Here is a 13,983-nt window from a genome sequence, read left to right as displayed (position 1 = left end):
CAACTTTCTTTCCCAGGATTTCTAAACATATAGCAAGCATTAATTACCCATCAGAATCTACTTGTAGTATGACCATTACCCCTGCTTCCTCAATGATGAAACAAGAACAGAGAAAGTTTAAAAACTTGCCCAAAGCCACATAGGGCAAACTCTGAACAAGAACCATTTGTTGTTTCTGTGTTTGCAATAATGAGCAAATTAAAAGTGCGATAATTTTCTTTGTAATTCAGAAAAAAATTGCTCTGTTAACAGTCATCCCTAACCATAAAAAGACATCTTTTTAACTTCCCTTAATGTGGATACTTTTTTTCAGATAGTACCTAATTATAGTAAATTGCTTCATTCCCTAATTGTTACTGCAAGGCAACTAAACATTGTTATGTTGACTACTCAGGAGTGGATTGTTAATGACCTTAATCATCAGATAATCTGCTAATATAATCAATGTAACTGGGAGATACCTTGTGGATACAACAAGCAAATCAAGTCTGAAACATAGACTTACTTATAAGGGAATGCTCAATTCTGTTGTTTTGTCTTTAGTACAATAAGTAAAAAATTCTTTTTCATAAAGCAGCAACAGTTGTTAATACTATTTTATATCCATACTAATGAGAACCCCACATGCCTTCCTGTGCAATGCTGGACTCTTGTCATGCCAACATAGAATATCCTTGTCACAGCATATGAAAAAGAAGACATTTCTCCGCACATATTTTATGGGAGGAAATTTTGCTTTTGTTATCTTCCAAAGAGAAACCTTTTAAAAGCTCAGTATTTCCAGACTTCACCAGCTGAAGAGATGTGATCAGGAGATGTAGTCGTTCTCACCATTCCTGAAAGGATTCACATTAAGGGAAGATGAGGCAGTGAGTGATGTTAGGCCCTACAAAAATAACTGCAATTATGAACACCCAACTTTTATTTTCTTGAAAAAAGTAACACATAAATATAAGGTTATCAGTGGTTCTTTTTGAGAATAAATTCTATGATTAATTGAAGACAAATATCTACTTCTTATATTAAAAACTAAACAAGAACTCACATATATTCATGCACACACATGCAAACACACATTCACAACAAAGTAGCCTTTCTTTTTAAAGACTTAAAATTTTTAAAATTTATTTAACTTTATGTGTATGAGTGTTATGCCTGAATATGTATAAATGCTCATGGAGGACAGAAGAGGGTGTCATATCCTCCTGGAACTGAACTCATAGACAGTTGTTAGCTACCATATGGGTGTTAGGATTCCAACACTGAGTCTTCTGCAAGAACAGCCAATATCTTAGCCACTGAGCCATCTCTCCGGACCCACAAAGTAGCCTTTCTTCTGTACCTTAGCAAAGATAATAATTTTTTTCTCTTTGTTATATATAATATCTACCAACAAAGTAAGAATCAGGAAACATTTTGGATTTTTTAAAATCTTGTTTTCTACCCAAATTTAGCTTATTCTAGGTAAATTATATTACATTTTAGGTTCTGATTACAATTTCAATTTATTTTTCTCTCTTTAGCTTAGTAAAACACAAATTATAACTGGGAAAGACTCTTTTGCTGTGAACTGTACTTAAATAATAAAACATTTAATTTGCTGCATTCTGTGTTATTTAAAAACATTCAAATGTTTGTTGGTTATAAAATCATCAATACTGATTAATCTTTTCAAAATACTTTGAACACATTAGAGTAGCTGTCACAAATTTTCTCTATTTTATTGTCAAGAAAATTAATTCCAACTTAACTTGACTTGCTTGGTAATTAATGATGTTGGAAGCCACAAACCCATGATCTATAGTAAATTGTTCAAATCAGAAGTCCAGAGTTGTTTTTTAAATATGGACACAGTTCATCTCAGTCATTTATATTTATTTCAGCAAACTATTTTAAGGCTTTCCCTTACAGAATGGTGTTATTATACAAATAAGCTGTTCAAGAAATAATGCATACATATCCATCAAATACCAAAAAGTAAAATTATCTCTTTTTTAACCTTGGTTCTTTTATCCCCAGCTCACATGCCCTCAAATAGTAACGGCATTATTAATTTTTTTACTTGCTATCAAATGCTTGCTATTCTCTTTGTAGGTCAATGGTAGCACTATAATTTTCCCTTCCTTCTCTTTTACCAACTAGTATATCATCATTCTGCCTCTTCATGTTTTTATATAATATGTCTTGAAAATGCTTAGATAGTATTACCTAAAGTATATCTTCACCCCTTGAAAATGTCATTATGACATTATGGCATTCATGACAGTCTAATGCATCAATGTTTTCCTTTATCAGTTCCCTATGTTCAGTTAGTCCTATGTTTACAATCAGTCCCTATGTTTACAATATGTTCAGAGCAAGGTCCCATGATGCATACCTGTAATAATAGCTACTCAGGAAGCTAACGCAGAAGAATCACTTGAGCTCAGGAATTCAAGGTTAGCTTTGTTTTAACAAGGGCAGCCATGTTTCAAGGGAAAAAGCAGATTTGTCTAAACATTTCCATTAAAAGCATAACCACACTCACTAAGTAGTATTACATTACACATGAGTCATTTATAAATAAGAGTACATTATAGAGTAAGTTCACAGAGAAGACACTGCTAGGTGAAAAGTTCAAAACTTGCTATTTTGATTTAATATCTTAGTAAGGATTATATCAATTACATTCCACTGATAATAAAATAAATGTCTGTTTCTCCAGACCCATACCAATAGAATGTTACCATGTGCCTTTCATAGCTGCCAAAGAGGTCAACATAGTACCATGTTCAAATTCCCTAATTATGAGAATGAGCATTTTTTCATATGCTTAAGAGCCTATCTGTTCTTGTCTGTGGTGGTTTGAATGAGAATGCTCCAAGTATTTGGACATTTTTTTTCCCAGTTGATGCAGACGTTTTGGAATGTTTTAGGAGGTGTGGGCTTGCTGGAGGAAGTATGTCACTGGAGGTGGGCTTTGAGAGTTCTTAAGCCTTGTCAGATTTCCAGATTACCTGCTCGACAATGTGATTGCTGTGCTTTCTGCTTTGGCCACCATTGCCACTATGCCTCCCCGGCCATTATGGACTCTATCACTCTGAACCGTACGCTCAAATAAACTCTTCCTTCCATGGTCATGGTGTTTTATCACATCAACAGAAAAGTAACTAATACAATGCCTTTTGCACAATTTTAATATCTGTAGAACTGTCTGTGTATTAAGAAAAGTAGCATATTGTGGGAGACAGGCTTGAGCCCAGCGTGAAAGTCTTATTGACAGCCATACAGCAGGCCCAAGGCAACAGCCTGAATGCTGGAGCCACAAGAAATGCCTTGTGACATTTGCTCCTATTGGCAGATCATGAGACTGATGCCTAGAGCTCACCACTCCCTAATCAACACCATTGGAATTCCAAATTGCAACACTTAGATATTGCAACAGTCAGGGTCATGTGGTTTCCAGGAACCCAGGCTCTGTGATCTGAAACCCATTATGCTAATGAGGCATCCTACCCATTATTCTGTGATAGGATATTGTCCGTTATGCTAATAGGATGCTAAATCTGTTATGCTAATAAGGTATCCTACTTGCTGTACTGTGATAGGACACTAAAGCTGTTATGCTAATAAGGTATGCTACTTGCTGTGCTGTGATTGGACCACTACTCATATATAAGCTTGTGCCTTCCTGCAATAAAGCAGATCTGTGTCACTGAACCTGGTCTCTTGTGTCTGAATGCAGCTCTGCTGACACAGTCTCCTCCCCAGCCCTGGGGTGGGGGACTGGGCAAAAGCAGTGATGAGAGAAGGCAGCAACGGGCGAGCAGAAGAGTGGCCTCAGCCCAGGGCAGGCAAAAGAGTGGCCTCAGCCCAGGGTGAGCAGAGGAGCAGCCTTGACACCTGTGAGAATCAAGGAGCGGCACCCATGAAAACAGAGGAGCAGCCACTGCTGGCAGTGACTGCAGCATATCATGAATATAAACTAGATAAATTTTCCAGCATGTCTTTTGTCCTTAAGTTTTATACTTTTGCCATGATTTTCTTTTTATTTTCAGTAAAGCAAAGTTCACAATATTTTCTTCTTTGCATTACATATCACAATTAAAAATGCCTTGAACACACCCAAGTTATCAAAGAATCCTAGTCCACAGTACAAAGTCTTCTAAGGGTTTTATTTTTGTATGTATGGCTGTTGTAAATAGAATAGATAACTGTAAAAATCTACCCTTATAAACCAAATGTAAGAGGAAAAAGGACTAATCATATTTTAAAAAAAGAAACAAATAATATTTTTAAAGATAGATCATCACTAGAAAGAAAGGAAAATTCTTTATGGTCTCAAAACATATTAAGGCAAGGATATGATTGAAGACAGTAGAGCTGAAGGACAAACTGTTCAGATCAAGAGACAAGTATTTTGGTAGCTTACAGGAAAATCTAGGCCTTCAGAAAGTATGGAAATATTGTATGGAAAGAAAACTATAACTCCAGAGAGTGGCAAATCCATAAGTTCACTGGTAAATCATCTCAATGACCACTTAACATAACATATGAAGCTGTTAATAATGATCAGCTTCAGCCCCAAAGAAGTAAGAGACTGGTGAAAGCTAACATGAGTTTGTCAAAAAGAAGTCATGACAAACCACAATTGAGTCTTTCCTTCAACATGGTGGGTTTATAGTATCAAAAACAGTAAGCAGAGATGTGGGTTAGCAAAACTTTTGATAAAGGATAAACTGAGTGGAAGAGTTATAGGTAAATATTATTCATAAAACTAGTGAAAACAAACTGAATGAAAAAAGCTGTTACTAACAGTTAAATACTGGATTGGTTGGAGATGTCAAGTAGGTCCTCTCAGAGGACACTCTGAGTTCACTACAATTCAATATTTTCCTTTTCTACATTGAGAGTGGAAAAGAGAGGATACTAACAAAATTTTCAAGTGTTTCTACACATTTCAGAATAAACATAAAATAAAGTGTGAGCAGAATAAATTTTTTAAATGGACAGAAATCAATAAAATAAGATTCAATAAAGCATTTATAAATGTAATGTGATTCACAAAGGAAAGCATAACCAAATACACCAATGTAAATGGAATCACCAGAAGGTCTAAGGGTTATAATAGGAAGTAAAAGGAGCATGTATCAGCAACATGACTGTCAAACCCCAAAGGCCAGAGCTGATGAAACCATAAAAATGAATTTTTTTTCTGCACAAAAAATGGCAAAGGTTATGCTAGTCTACCACACTTCAGTATGTCCATGGTGTCAACCCAAAGGATTTAAAGATAAGTGGGTTATAGGAATGTTACTAGAAAATCAAAGGAATAAGATAGACATAAAACAAAGATGGGCATTAAACAAAGATAAAATGCAAAAGAGTAAATGGAGGAAGTGAAGTAGAGATAAGTGGTCGAAGGAGAGGACAGTGGAAAGGTATGGAGAAGGAAGGGGAAAGGAAAGAAGGAAAGGAAAACCAGAGGAAGACAGTGGAGAGAAGAGAGAAGGGACAAGGAGGAGGGAAAGAGAGCAGCACTTTTTTAAGTGATGAAAGAAGAAAACAGTAGAATCCTATGAAACTAAATATTTTTCTTATGAAATCAGATATGAATTATGAAGAGAATTGGTAATGGGTGCCCCAGATAATGTTTTAATTTTAATTTCCTAAGAAATATGGTTATGGATCTCAGATCTTTTTGAGTATGAATGATCTTCATATCAGCAAAGAAACTGGGTTTTAGACTGTATGTCAGGAAAAAGGGGGGAGTATAGTCTCATAAGAAATTGGGACACAAAAAAAGTCACAGATAAAACAGTAAAAGACACTTTTAAGTTTTGTTTTAAATACAATTATAAGGAGCTGGAGAGATGGCTCAGTGGTTAAGAGCAAGGGATGCTCTTACAGAGGACCTAGTTCAATTCTCAGCACCCACATGGAGGCTAACAACCATCTGTAATTCCAGTTACAGAGAATCTGACATCCTCTTCTGATCTCTTCGGGCATTGCAGGACATGGGTGTACTTACATACTTGCAGGCAATACACTCATACATACAAAAATAATAAATAACCAAATATTTAATAAATACAATTATAAAACATCATGAATTCCAAAGCACTGCAAACTGCCTAAGAGCATGTCAACAAAAGGAAAGCAAGTAGACTTATATATTTCCTTTCTGAAGTAATAAGACTTTTTCCCACAGAGATAAATAGTATTGTTTTAAATTAGTATGTTTTAGTCAAAGGTCTGCAATTAATCAAGTATCAAGAACTTTTGAAATGAAATCAGATAAGGTAGCTCAAGCTTATTCTCTCAGCACTTGTAAGGCTGAGACAGAAGGATCACTATGGGTTCAGCACCAGCCTGGACTATGTAAGATCCTATCTCAATAAACAAAGGAAAGAAAGAAAAGAAAAAAGAGTTTTTGAAATGCACACCAACACCAAACAGGACTAATACATTGTTTCCTATTATGACAGCTCCTTGATTTGTTACAGAAGACATTAAAAGTGTTGCTAAACACTAAAACAAAAGAGAGAAGAGAAGAGAGAAGGGACAAGGAGGAGGGAAAGGAAGTGAACACAAAAGTGTTGCTAAACTCTAAAATGAATTTTAAAGAAAAGTTTCATGAATTTTATGAATACCATGCATGAATATAGTCTTTACATTATTGTTATCTCTCCTAATCCCCCTCCAACTCCTCCCATGTTCCCCAAACTCCCTCTCAATTTCTTGTCCTCTTCTCTGATAATTATTTTTACATAAACATACATACATTTATATACAGAGATGATTGATGATAGATATATGATAGAGAGATAGATGACAGATGATAGATATACAGATAAATAGATGATAGATAGATGACAGAGAGATAAGTAGATGGATGCAGGCGAGCGTGTGCACGCACACAAATGCACATACAACACACACTCAAAATAAAAAAAGTAGAAATAATACAAATAAAAAGAATAGATAGATAGATAGATAGATAGATAGATAGATGATAGATGGACAGATGGATAGATGGATAGATGATACATAGATAGATGATACCAAGTATCCATCAACAAATAGGTAAGCAAAATGTGGTATATATGCACAATAGAGGATAGATAGATAGATAGATAGATAGATAGATAGATGATAGATGATAGAAAGCACTGAGTCTACTCAGTAGTGCTCCTGTACCTGTGCTTAGGACTGCCCATTTGGAATTAGATAAACTCTCAAGGAGCTAGTCTCTGGAGAAAACTGATTCTTCCTCAGTATCTACTGATTACCTATAGCTCTTCATCTTGAGATGGAACCCCTTGAAATTGTCCCCATCCACCCTAGTATATCACCTGCTTTGTCGTTATAGACAGTTTTTGTTCTACTGTCATATTGTGGTGATTTCAAAGGTACAGCTTCCCTATTATATAATTGAATAAGTACCAGCAGGTGTCTTGTTCCTCTGGCTCTTAAACTCTTTCTGCCTCCTTTTCTGTGATGTTCTCTGAGCCTTAGGTATGGAGATTGCATTACAGGTGTGTCACAGAAGGGTGGGAACCCCGCAGGCACTTACTCTCTTATTTGTTTGCAGAGCTTTGTTATAGCCTCCATCTGTTGCAAAAAGAAGCTTATTTGAAGAGTGGTAATAGGCACATTTCTGTAAATGTAAGGATGCATATTTAGAATAGAGTATGAAATTATGTTTGTATAGGTGAGTGACAGAAAAGGATTTTTCTCAAGAATCTGTGACATCTCCAGCCAAGTATACTTGTGTATGTTTACAGTACCATGCATGAGTTCCCTACCACTGAGAGGGCCTAATAATAAGACTTTTGACTTTTTAAAGACAGGCTCTTAATTCTTTACTTATGTTTTATTTGGGCTTCTATAAATTAATCTGGTTCATTTTATAATGTGCTATGAATTGAGGATTTTCCCCAAAATATTTAGCCAATTTTAGCTACATTGCAAAACAATCTAATAATTTTCCCACCCACATGTTATGACTGTGTATTATAAGAATATATTTAAAAGAGTCTGTTTCAGGAGTTTGGAATAAAAGATAAACTGGAACTGAAGACCTGGTGAATGCAGGATGAAGAAATGCATTTCTTCAATAAATGAAGAAAGAAATAAAGGCACAGAGGAAACAACAGAACAGATACAATGACCAAAGAGGAACAAGCAGCACACTGGAAGAAAAGTGATTGGTTCTTATCACTTAGAAAAGACTGGGTAAATATACACCAAAAAGAAAATGAAGAAATGCATAAAGAATTTTTGTGTGAGGTGTGGGATGGGGAATGCATTTCTTCAATAAATGAAGAAAGAAATAAAGGCACAGAGGAAACAACAGAACAGATACAATGACCAAAGAGGAACAAGCAGCACACTGGAAGAAAAGTGATTGGTTCTTATCACTTAGAAAAGACTGGGTAAATATACACCAAAAAGAAAATGAAGAAATGCATAAAGAATTTTTGTGTGAGGTGTGGGATGGGGCACAGAGACAAAAGGGAAAGAGAATATAGACTTCACTTCAGTCAGTAAAAACCTGCTTGCAAAAAACAATAGGCAAGAGGGGGACGAGTTCTTTGGAGAGAAGTATCTCAGAATTTGAAACAGGTCAAGCACACAGAAAAAAAGCATAAAAAGGCAAAAGAATGTGATGAAGAAAATGACAAAGGAAAGCTGAAGTTTAAAAAAAAATATCCACAAAGAAAAGAAAGAAAAGGAATCAAGAAAGTTTTTTTTGAAGAAGGACTGTGCTCTTGTGCTGGATAGCTTCAGCTGTCAACTAGACATACCTGGGTAGAAGGAGCCTCAATTGGGAAATTGCCTCCATTGGACTGGTCTTTGCCAATGTCTGTGGGGATATTTTCTTGATTTCTGAGTGATGTGGATCCCAGCCCACTGTGGGCAGTGTCACCCCCAGGCAGGTTGTCCTGTACTGTATAAGAATGAAGGCTGAGTATGGGCCAGGAGAGCAAGCCAGTAAGCAACATTCCTCCATGGCCTACATCCAGGTTCCTACCCTGAGTTCCTACCTTGGGCTCCCTGACAAATTGTGACCCAAGCGATGTCAGACAAAATAAACCCTTTCCTCGCCAACTTGGTATTGGTCAGAGTGTTTTGTCACAGCAGTGGAGAAACAAACTAGAACAGTTATAGAGTTTTTTAAAAAAATGATTGAATCCTGAAGGCATTAAAAATATTTAATAAGGGCTGGACGTGGTGGTGCATGTCTTTAATCCCAGTACTCAGGAGGCAGAGACAGGCAGATCTCTGTGAGTTCAAGGCCAGCCTGGTCTACATAGGGAGTTCCAGGACAGCTGGGGCTACAGGGAGACCCTGTCTCAAAAAGACCAAAAAATATTTAAGTAGCACATATAAAATTAGATAAGGAAGACAAAGAAGCAACTTTTAGAATATTCTAATAATAAAAAGGAAGTTAAAATTCTGTAGTAGCAGAAAATATCCCTACCAAAAAGAATAGCTTGTACAGAAGAAAATAGCAATTCTTGGTCTCTGAATATGTTAAACTGACATGAAACTTATTTTGGAGTCTGTGGGCTAAGCTTCATTTGTACAAAGTAGTGAAATTACAGCTTTAAAATATTTCCTATCATCTTATTTAAAGAAAAGAAGATTTTAAAACATAAAATAATCATGGTCTTGGGGATTAAGACTCTCTGTGGTTAGGGATGGAAAATCTACTTAATTAAGGAGACTGGGAAAAGTGACTGAAAGGATAAAGCACATGCCTCACTCATTCATCATCTATTCAACTAGCCCATATGGGGCTGCCACATTATATGGTAGGGATGATGCAGCATGAGTGCTTGCTAGTCCTTTGTCATCCAAGATAGCCCATCTGTGTGTAGAAAAAAAGAGCTGTAAGGCTGCTGAGATGGTTCAGTCAGTAACGGCTCTTGCCAGCAAGACTGGTAATCCAAGTCCAATACCTGAAACCCATGTAATAGGAGGAAATTGACTCCTGTAAATTGTCCTCTGACCTCCACATATATACTGTGAAGAGAGAGAGAGAGACAGAGAGAGACAGAGAGAGAGACAGAGGCAAATAGAAAATAGATGTGATAAAGAAAGAAATGAAAACAGTACAACCAGTGCTTTGGAATATATCCTGTAATCAAGTATGCACAAATCTGCAATGGAAGTAAGAGGGAAACCTAGCTTTTTGGAAGACAATAGGAAAACCAGTCAGGAGATAATTGTAAAATCTATTTTATAAAACAGATGGCATTTGATTTAAATTGAAAGGCTATTTAGATGTAAGACAGGACAGAAATGAGACCCAGACATGTGAGGTTGTCAGATATACTTGGAGTATAGAAAGTAATCATGACTGGTTCGACGGCAATGTAGACAAGTTGAACAGAAAATGAGGGTAAAACAAAACAGAAGTTAGATCTTAAAATCATGCCAAAGATAATAGATTTGAAAAGTGTTCAGATGTGTCTTTTAGAAAAGCCATGCTGATTCCAATTTGAAAGAGGAAAAAATAGGAGGTGAGAGTTATATTAGAAAGCAACTGAAAAATTCCACGTTATAGAGTAAAAAGTAAGTGTTTGGAAAGTGAAAGCAAAAATGTTTTAAAATGACTACATTTGAACAATACTGAAAAAAAAGAATTAGCGAATCATGGTAATGCCTCCAGAATGTCCGTGATTGGGAGCATTCTCAGACGTTGTTACGGTTTCTCGATGAATAGGATGTAAAACTCTGGAAGAGGTCCACAGCTGTAAAACAGTGTGAGCTTAGTTGGTGATAGGATGAGTTTAAATGGCCTTGAAATATTTGGGGGAAGGATTCAGAGCGTCAGAGATCTAAGTTCAGAGCTCAGTAGTGGAGACAGACAGAGACACATTTAAAACCAGAAGCATAAGAGCAGAAAGGTGGGGGACTGAAGCATTTTAAGAGAGAGAGGTAACAAAATCTTAATAATGGGAAAGAGAATGGTAAGACAAAAGTGTCAGGAAAACAATAAACATTTCGTATATAGAATTTATGGAGCATGAGCAGTCTATGTGTGTTAAGATTACAGGTGTTCCATAGACTATGGAAGGAAGAGTCAATATGGACCCTTACATAAGTCCTTCATATTTTCAAGTTTGAGAGTAAAATACAAGAAGCCAGTGTTTCTGCAGTGTTAAATAATCAAGCACTAAGGTTTTCTAATGAACTGCTCTTAAATCCAACTATCCTGGGTCCTGACACAGTTCTTTTCACCACCTGCCAACAGCAGTTCCTCCTCCTATAAATCTTTCTTAATTTATTTTTTTCATGGTCAAAAACTGCAGAACAAGTGAAATGAGGGTAGAACACATCTCCTCACAGCTAACAAAATGAGTGATGGTGCCCAACAATGGAAACAAACTGACAGAATCCCTCGGCAACTACATGTTCCTAAGGATAGCAGGGACCTGTCCAGCACATTTCAGCCTGGCCTTTTTCTTTCTTCTTTTCTGGAAATTTGCCAAATTCCCATACAAACATAAAAGTGTTAGAAATGCAATAAAAATTGCAAAGACAGGCTCTCAGGATTTGCTGGAAAGAGAAAATTGACCATCATCTGCATGATTCCCTTTACACAGTAAGTCCGACTCAATGTCACAGGTTTGGAGAATTTAAAGACTGGCTGGACGGTAATTATAGTTTTTCACATACAGTGGAGGATGTCATGATTTGAACACTACTGCTTCCTATAATTCAGTTTCACTGTTACCCAAATCAAGGCCCTACAAAATTTACACTATTACGGCACTAAAAAGACTAATTTACAAACCTACAATTTGAAACCTAAGATTTAAAGTCTATTTCCCCTCTGATTCCAAAACTAAAATCTTGCATTCTTTCCTTTCAGATATTCTTTAGGGTACTGAATCCAGCAATCTATACATTAAAATACACAAACGACAGTGCAGAGTCACCCAAGCTGTAACTAAAAATAAAATCCTGTGTACTCCATGCTTCTTTCTCTTCTGTTTAAGAAAGTATCCCAAAAATAAGAATAAACACTTGTGAAAATGCGACAGAGAAATTAACTCCTATGTTATATAAATTACTCAAAATTTAATAAGAATCACAAGTCGCAGTAGTTAAGCAGCCAATGTGGAAAAATGAGGTATTTGTATCAGAGAAAATATAAGTATCAAATATGTGAGAATGTTCAAAAGTGGAAGAAATCGGAAAATTTTAGCTTAAAAGTATGATGAAATGACAGTTTTGCCAATCTAATTTAGGTTTCTTCTAGTTTTTTTGGCAAGATTGAGGTGATATTACTCGATTATTCCAATGTTATTGAAAACCAGTTGGCAGTGTTTTTCAAAGAAATTAAAATGTTTACACTACTTCACCCAGCAATTAAAGTGCCAGGAATTTATGCTGAGAAAATAACTCAAGAGGTTATGAATTATATGCAACAAGATGTTCATCACAACATTGTTTATAAGAGCAAAAATTTTTAAAGCAACCAAAGTGAGCCATGATAGACTAGCAAATAATTATTAATTGCTTTAAAGCAATTTGTGTGGCCACTAGAAAACGTTTATGAACACATTATCATAAGAAGGCAAAAATACATAAGAGCATCTCCATAGTGTTTAAAACTTTATATGAATGCAAAATACACATGAAAAGGTGAATGTTTATTAAATAATATTCTGAGAGTAGTTTTTCTTCATTTCTGTTTGTTGTTTGTACAGTGATTAAAATCAAGAAAAAAAAATAAGAACTTCACCTTTTGCCTCTTCCGCCTTGCTGCTTTCCTCAAGCCAACAGGCCCCTGATCTGCAACCACCCCTGAGATTATCCTATGATCTCCAAACAACTCAGTGCACTACAGAGTTCACCTCTGGAAATTCTGGTTGCTTAGAAATGCTGGCCAGGCCCAGCTTCTGGCTAGGACTTTTCATTTCCTTCACCAATCTTCCCTTCCAGTGGCCCAGCCTCCTCTTGGCTTGCCCCTCAAGCAGCTATAGTCATTTGGGAAAACACACTTGAAATGGATTTACTTTCTGAGGTTGAAAATTTAATATGTTTGATGTGATAAATGTATCTCCTTTATTTCCGTTAAAGCAAGAGAGAGATGGAGGGAATAACAAAAGTGGAAATGAGATTCTGAAGTATCCAGGCTGGAACATTTTAAAGCAAACCACTGTAGATCTTGAGCCTTTCAAAGGTCGATTCCTCAGACAATTTATTTCAGGAGATTTTGCTTCTGAGATAATTGGTCTTCTTTACCCTTATTGTAGGGCGCTTCTGTGGCTCTCCTGAGATTGCCATCTTCCTCCATCTGGATTCACAGCATGGACAGGTGTTTTCTGTCTGGACCAAATTACTTTAAGTGTTACATTGGTGGACTAAATTGCTCAATGTCTATTTAAATTCAACAGATTTTTGCTCCTTGACCTTTAGTAGATCATTCTGATAGAGATGGGAATAACACAGGAGAGAAGGTGTTTGGCCATTGCTGAATGCTATGTATGAAGATTGGAAAACAGAATGGATGCAAGGTATGGGGAGGAGGGAAAAACAGGAGGAACATCCAAAGGGCACTATTCTAATAAATTGGATATTTTCAAGCAAGTTACTGGCAGTCATTGCTTATTAGTATAACCCTCCTGTCTTTGAAAGTGTTCTGCTACTATGACAGACTATCATAGCCTGGGTAAATTGTAAACAATGGCAGACCATTCAGCTCATGATTCTGGAGGGTTGGGAAACCAAGATCAGACGGCCATGTACGGTGAGGACTTTCTTGCTACATGGCACCATGGTGGGAGAATATGTAACAGAATGAGCACAGGAACAAGAGAATAAATGCACAAGAAAGCTCGCTCATTTTTATGACAAAGCCAATCCCAGGATAATTTGCTCACATTAATAATGGTGAGGACAGTGACATATTCATGAGAGTGGAGCTCTCATGATTAACTCACCTCTGAAACATCTCACCACCCAGTACTGGGAACAGCAGCA

The 13,983-nt window shown here is 36.4% G+C and overlaps 1 pseudogene; it reads right to left on the bottom strand.

Moving 5' to 3' along the window:
• LOC103746230 overlaps positions 1 to 13,287 on the bottom strand; it is a 36,534-nt pseudogene extending 23,247 nt beyond the window's left edge.
• Positions 13,288 to 13,983: the final 696 nt, after the last annotated feature.

The sequence above is a fragment of the Nannospalax galili genome, unplaced genomic scaffold (genome assembly GCF_000622305.1).
Source record: "Nannospalax galili isolate Female #2095 unplaced genomic scaffold, S.galili_v1.0 scaffold3, whole genome shotgun sequence".
Taxonomy (NCBI): Eukaryota; Metazoa; Chordata; class Mammalia; order Rodentia; family Spalacidae; genus Nannospalax; species Nannospalax galili.
Note: the sequence above shows the minus strand (reverse complement) of the source record. Positions and strands in the feature narration are given on the sequence as shown.